Below are 7,237 nucleotides of genomic sequence, written 5' to 3'. Positions count from 1 at the left end.
CATATAATCATTATGGTGGGCCCCACGTGAGACCCACTTGCAAGTGGATTGGCTGGCACCCGCACACAGCAGCCTGGACGATGGGACCCACCATGATGCAAGTGCCGCATGCAAACCGTCTAACCATTTGGCCAGCATGTCCTTCAAGCTTGAGACTAAAAATGAGGCAGATCTAGGATCAAGTGGACCACATAGCAAAAAGTAGTGGGGATTGAGTGTCTGCCAATAACGTATATTTAAGTTTTAAATCATTAGGAAATTTGTTTCCTCTTAATCCAGGTCTATGTGACCTTATGGCCAGATTGGATAGAAAATAAATGTTACAGTGGGCCGTGAGTATGATGAGTTCTAAAAAAAGTTCATATGACTTGGGTGAGAACTGGCTCGCAGCTGAGCATTCCGTGTGTTCGTGTGTGTGTGTATATATATATATATATATATATATATATATATATATATATATATTGGTGTACTTGTGGCCATCCGTTGAGGCCCACCTTAATATTTATAAGGCCCATGTAGTGAGGCCCATTTGATGTATTGGAGGCCCATTGTAATGTGACTCCACCGTGGGTTATGTAATGACATTTATGGCGGGCCATGCCTTGGGAGCAATGTTGGTTTGACGTCCACATTGTAAGAATAATATTGGTTTAATGTCCGCATTATAAATCTCCCTAAGGCTCATTAATAAGTCCATATTTGTTGTGCGTAGGCCATCAAGCCCATCTTCGTTGTGAGGATAATTCATCACCTTATAACATGCTTAGTATAATTTCATGACTCATGCCCATACACATCATTTGTATGCTTGATATGAGGAATGTTTGATCATAGCATAAGCCGGTTAGGATGAGACATTTACGGGACTCCTTATGAGACGAAGTGCCCTACATGATCACACGGTACGCGCTGGATTGCTGCATGATTTGACAGTGTGATTCATGCATCTCGCATTTGTGTGTCATAATCATTGTACGCCCTAGCGACATCAGGGCCGTGGCTCCACAGACACATCGTCGATGGTCGTAACGAATACTGAAAATACTTGGTTCTAGCACTGTGGGCACTTAGGATGTCCTTAGGTGAAAGTCTCAAAACCTTTTTGGTACCAGGAGATGCTCCAGCGTCTAGACCGAGTGGATACATGAGCGCCCGAGTGCCGAATACCGGTAGACGGCGTCTCTCACTGTGTCAGGGTCGGTTTGAAGGGGGTGTGGTCTTATCCGCCCGAGTGAGGGGGCTATAAGCTAGGATGAATTTGACCAGCTCGCAAATGAGTCCGTTATCAACGAGCCGGGTAGGTATTGACAGACTACTGGTCAGATGGATAGTGTGATCTCTTCCACTTACTTGGTTGTGCAGCTAGGGAGGAGGCAGTCACTGTGAAGTGTATTAGACCTCGGTGATATCTAGAGAGGAACTGTACTGATATGTGTACTTGAAGAGGACTGGCATGCTTGCTTTGCATCTCACATATGACATTTGGCTACATAGGCTTCACATTGCATGACCTTAGTATGGCTGATAGCATTCATATCTTGCATCATATAGCTTTGGTACAACTGATAGCATTCGTGGGCTTACCCATATATTTCTGCATTACTCTGATATTGTATACTTGGCGCTTGCCTTGCACACACACTTACACCACCCTCTAAGCTTTTGTAAGCTTATGCACGATCGTTGTGTGCGGTGTCGGTGAGCGATACAGCGTTGAGGTAGGAGGGCGCATCCGATCATCTTGGAGCTTTCGATCACCTTCTATTTCCCTTTCCGCATTATACTTAAAGTTTTGATATAGTAGATATGTGATGATGATATTGTTTTGTGACTTGTTTATGCTTGTGGTTATGCTCCATTATATAAAAAAATTCATACTGAAAATCTTCCTTGTAAGATCCTAGGATCAAAATCTAGCACATGAGTGTCGAGATCCGAGAATGGGGTACTACGGAGTGAAAAGCGGATTAGGCGATTAAAAATTTTGTGAGCCCTATTTTCGAGTTTGGGGCATGATAGTGATGTTGTCACTTGAAGAACAATATAGAAATACGAGACATATGGACATCAAGCCCGGGGTTATCCAACTCCTTCCTAAATTCCATGGGCTTGAGTCAGAAAATCCATACTTACATTCTGAAAGAGTTCGATGAGATCATAGCCACTTTATACTTTCCTAATGTATCCGAGGATACAGAGTGAAACTCTTTCCCTTTTCCTTGAAGGAGAAGGCTAAGACGTGGTTACACTCATTGCGTCCTAGATCCATTAGCACATGGAACGATATGCAGAGGGAATTCATAAAGAAATTTTTTCCACATCATAAAACGATTACCCTTAGAAAAGCAATCATAAACTTCGCCCAAAAGCCGAATACCAGTAGGTCGCGTCTCCAACTGTATCATGGTCGGTTGGAAGGGGGTGTGGCCTTATCCGCCCAAGTGAGGGGGTTATAAGCTAGGCTAAGTTTGACCAGCTCACAAATAAGTCCGTTATCGACGAGCCAGGTAGGTATTAGTAGACTACTGGTCAGGAAGATAGTGTAGTCTCTTCCACTTGCTTGGCTGTGCAGCTAGGGAGGAGACAGTCAGTGTGAAGTGTATTAGACCCCAGTGATATCCAGAGAGGAACTGTACTGATATGTGTACTTGATGAGGATTAACATGCTTGCTTTGCATCTCACATATGACATTTGGCTACATAGGCCTCACATCGCATGTCCTTGGTATGACTGATAGCATTCATGCCTTGCATCACATAGCTTTGGTACAACTGATAGCATTCATGGACTTACCGCATATTTTTGCATTACTCTGATATTGTACATTTGGCGCTTGCCTTGCACACACACTTATACCACTCTCTAAGCTTTTGTAAGCTTATGCACGACCGTGCAGGTAGTGTTGGACAGTTGAGGTAAGAGTGCGTATCCGATCATTTTGGAGCTTTTTGATCACCCCGTATTTCCATTTCCGCATTGTACTTAAAGTTTTTGATATAGTGGATATGTTGTGATGTTGTTTTTGTGACTTGGTTATGCTTGTGTTTATGCTCTATTACCAAAAAAAAATTCTTACCGAAAATCCTTCTTGTAGGATCCCGAGATTGGAATCTAGCACATGAGTGTCGGGATCGAGAATGGGGTACTATGGAGGCCGTCGGCGCGGTTAGGCGATCGGAAATTTTGTGAGCCCTATTTTCGAGTTTGGGGTGTGACAGTGAGTATGCCCTCATGCATGATTTTTCCTGAAAATACAGGACATATGGTCATCAAGCCATGGGTTATCCAACTCCTCCCTAAATTCCATGGGCTTGAATCAAAAAGTCCATACTTACATCTGAAAGAGTTCGATGAGATCATAGCCACTCTATACTTTCCTAATGTATCTGAGGATACAGTCAGGCTTAAACTCTTTCCCTTTTCCTTGAAGGAGAAAGCTAAGACGTGGTTACATTCACTGCGTCCTAGATCCATTAGCACATGGAATGATATGCAGAGGGAATTCATAAAGAAACTTTTTCTACATCATAAAATGATTACCCTTAGAAAAGCAGATTGGATAGAAAAATAAATGATACAGTGGGCCTTGAGGATTTTAATGATGGAAATCATTGTTACCACTGTTATTTGGAGTGTCATCCAGTTGATCTTTTGAGATGACTATATATATATAAATATATTATATTGATGTACTTGTGGCCATCCGTTGAGGCCCACCTTGATATATACATGAGGCCCATGTGATTAGGCCCATCTTGATGTATTTGTGGCCCGTTGTTAACGCCCATTATTGAGTCCCATCTGGATGTATTTGTGGCCCATTCGTTGAGGCCCATCTTGATATACCCAATGGGATGTATATAAGGTCCATTGCAATGTGTGATTTCACCATAGTTTATGTAATGATGTTTATGGCGGGCTATGCCTTGGGGCAATGATGGTTTGACACCCACATTGTAAGTACAATGTTGGTTAAATGTCCGCATTGTAACTCTCCTTAAGGCCCATTGATAGGCCCATACTGGTTGATAATTCATCACTTTATAACATGTTTAGTGTAATTCCATAACTCATGCCCATACGCATCGTTTGTATGCTTGATATGAGGAATGTTTGATCATAGCATAAGCCGGTTAGGCTGAGACATTTACGGGACTCCTTATGAGACGGAGTGCCCCACATGATCACGCGGTACGCGCTGGATTGTTGCATAATTTGACGGTGTGATTCATGCATCTCGCATTTGTGTGATATGATCATTGTACGCCCTAGCGACATCAGAGCCGTGGATCCACAGTCACATCGTGGATAGCCGCCCGAAAATACTTGATTCTAGCACTGTGGGCACTTAGGATGTCCTTGGGTGAAAGTCCCAGAACCTTTTTGATACCAGGAGATGCTCCAACGTGTAGACCGAGTGGATACACGAGCGCCCGAGTGTCGAATACCAGTAGGACACGTCTCCCACTATGTCGTGGTCGGTTGGAAGGGGGTATGGCCTTATCCGCCAAAGTAAAGGGGCTATAAGCTAGGCTGAGTTTGACCAGCTCGCAAATGAGTCTGTTATCGACGAGCCAGGTAGGTATTGGCAGACTACTGGTCAGGCGGATAGTGAGTTCTATTCCACTTACTTAGTTGTGCGCTTAGGAGGAGGCAGTCGGTGTGAAGTGTATTAGACCCGGTGATATTCTATAAAACTGCATCGATATGTGTACTTAATGAGGACTAGCATGCTTACTTTGCATCTCGCATATGACATTTGGCTACTTAGGCCTCACATTGCGTGGCCTTGGTATGGTGATAGCATTCATGCCTTGCATTACATAGTTTTAGTATAGTGATAGCATTCATGGGCTTACTGCATATTTCCACATTACTCTGATATTGTACACTTGACACTTACCTTGCGCACACACTTACACCACCCTCTAAGCTTTTGTAAGCTTATGCACGACCGTTGCGTGCAGGTGTCGTTGGACAGCAGCAGCGTTGAGGCAGGAGCGCGCATCTGATCATTTTGGAGCTTTTTGATCACCTTGTATTTCCCTTTCCGCATTGTACTTAAAGTTTTTATTATAGTGGATATGTGTTGATGTTATTTTGTGACTTGGTTATGCTCCATTACAAAAAAAAAATCATATTGAAATTCTCCTTATAGGATCCCAAGATCAGAATCTGGCATGCGAGTGCCGGGATCCGAGAATGGGGCACTACGGAGGCTGTCGGCGCCAGATTCGGCGATTGAGAATTTTGTGAGCCTGTTTTCTGAGTTTGGGGCGTGACAGAAGTTCGCCCTCATGCATGATTTTTCTAGAAAATACAGGACATATGGACATCAAGCCAGGGGTTATCCAACTCCTTCCTAAATTCCGTGGGCTTGAATCAGTAAGTCCATACTTACATCTGAAAGAGATCGATGAGATCATAGCCAGTTTATACTTTCCTAATGTATCCGAGGATACAGTCGGGCTGAAACTCTTTTCCTTTTTCTTGAAGGAGAAGGCTAAGACGTGATTACATTCACTGCGTCCTAGATCCATTGGCACATGGAATGATATGCAGAGGGAATTTATAAAGAAATTTTTTCCACATCATAAAACGATTACCCTTAGAAAAGAAATCATGAACTCCGCCCAAAAGGAGGATGAAACATTCTTCCAATGTTGGAAAAGGTTCAAGGATCTTGTCAGTTTATGCCCACAACATGGCTTTGAAACGTGGCGTATTACAAACTTTTTCTATGATGGACTGACATCTTTCATGTGCCAATTAGTCGAGACAATGTGTAATGGAGAATTCATGAATAAAGATGTCGATGAGGTATGGGATTACCCTGATAAACTTGCTGAAAATATACAGTCATGGGACTATTACCCAAAATCGAACACCATGTCTAGACCGACTCAATCTAAGGAGAGGGGTGGATTGTATCTCCTAAAAGATGAGGATGATCTCAATTATAAAGTGACTAATCTCATGAGAAATTTTGATGTTATGGGAGGAAAGAAAGATAAGGTTGATGAAATTGTTTGCGGCATCTGTGATTGCAACATTCACACAACTGAAAATTGTCCTACAATACCTGCCTTTCGAGGAGTGTTGAATGAACAAGCCAATGTCGTAAATAACTATCAAAGACCTTTTAATGGACCTACCTCTAATACGTATAATCCTGGGTGGAAAAATCATCTAAACTTTAGTTGGAGGAATGGACAAATTGCTACCCCTCAAGGTTTCTTTAATTAAACTTCACAACAACAACAAGAGAAACCTCAAGAGGATCCGGTTTTAAAACATCTTGAAAAGCAAGATCTTTTCAATCAGGGTATGCTACAAGCCTTGCAAGACCTTCAAAATCAAAATAAGGATTTAAGGCTGAAAACACGATTGAGAATAAGGGGGCCTCCCAGCTCAACCTCTTCCCAATCCAAAGCTGCAATATAAGGTTGGCAACCTAAACTCTTCAAATCAGATGGATCACGCTAAATCCATCACCACTCTTAGGAGTAAGAAGATTATTGATAAAACCCTTCCGGTTAGATCCAAAAAGCATAAAGAACCAGAAGAGGGCAACAATGATGGATCTAGCGACGCCCCACAAAAAGTAGAATCAAAACTTCAAGAAAAGCCAGTTGTTCCATTTCCCCAATGGTTGGTTGTACCAAAACCTCTAACTCTCAGGATATTCTAGAGGTGTTGAAAGAAGTAAAAGTTAACATTCCTCTACTTGATGCCATGAAACAAATACCTTCATATGCCAAATTTCTGAAAGACCTATGCACAACCAAAAGACGACAAAGTATTCAAAAGAAAATCTTCTTGACTGAAAAAGTGAGTATCATCTTAAAGCAAGACGTGCTGTAGAAATTCAAGGATCCTGGTAGCCCAAGCATATCATGCATGATCGGTAACTACCACATTAAGCATGCACTTCTTGACTTAGGAGTGAGCGTCAATTTGATTCCTTACTCGGTATACAAACAGCTAGGGTTGGGTGAATTGAAAATCACCTTAACCACACTACAACTCGCTCATCATTCTGTTTATATACCAAGAGGGATAATTGAGGATGTGTTAGTTCATGTTGACAGATTCTACTACCATGTAGATTTCATCATCCTTAATACTGAACCCGTCAATAATGGAAGCACTCAGATTCCCGTCATTCTTGGTCGGTCATTCCTTGCCACTTCAAACACAATTATCAATTGTAGGAATGGAGTCATGAGCATG

At 42.2% G+C, this 7,237-nt stretch overlaps 1 non-coding gene across 1 annotated transcript; it reads right to left on the bottom strand.

Moving 5' to 3' along the window:
* Positions 1-5,608: 5,608 nt before the first annotated feature.
* On the bottom strand, positions 5,609-5,715 carry LOC131222664 (small nucleolar RNA R71). The gene has a single exon (XR_009160141.1). It is a non-coding gene; the product is annotated as a small nucleolar RNA R71 (small nucleolar RNA).
* Between the last annotated feature and the right edge of the window lie 1,522 nt (positions 5,716-7,237).

The sequence above is a fragment of the Magnolia sinica genome, chromosome 1, assembly GCF_029962835.1.
Source record: "Magnolia sinica isolate HGM2019 chromosome 1, MsV1, whole genome shotgun sequence".
Lineage (NCBI taxonomy): Eukaryota > Viridiplantae > Streptophyta > Magnoliopsida > Magnoliales > Magnoliaceae > Magnolia > Magnolia sinica.
The sequence above is the reverse complement of the archived record's forward strand: the minus strand, read 5'-3'. Positions and strand labels throughout refer to the sequence as shown.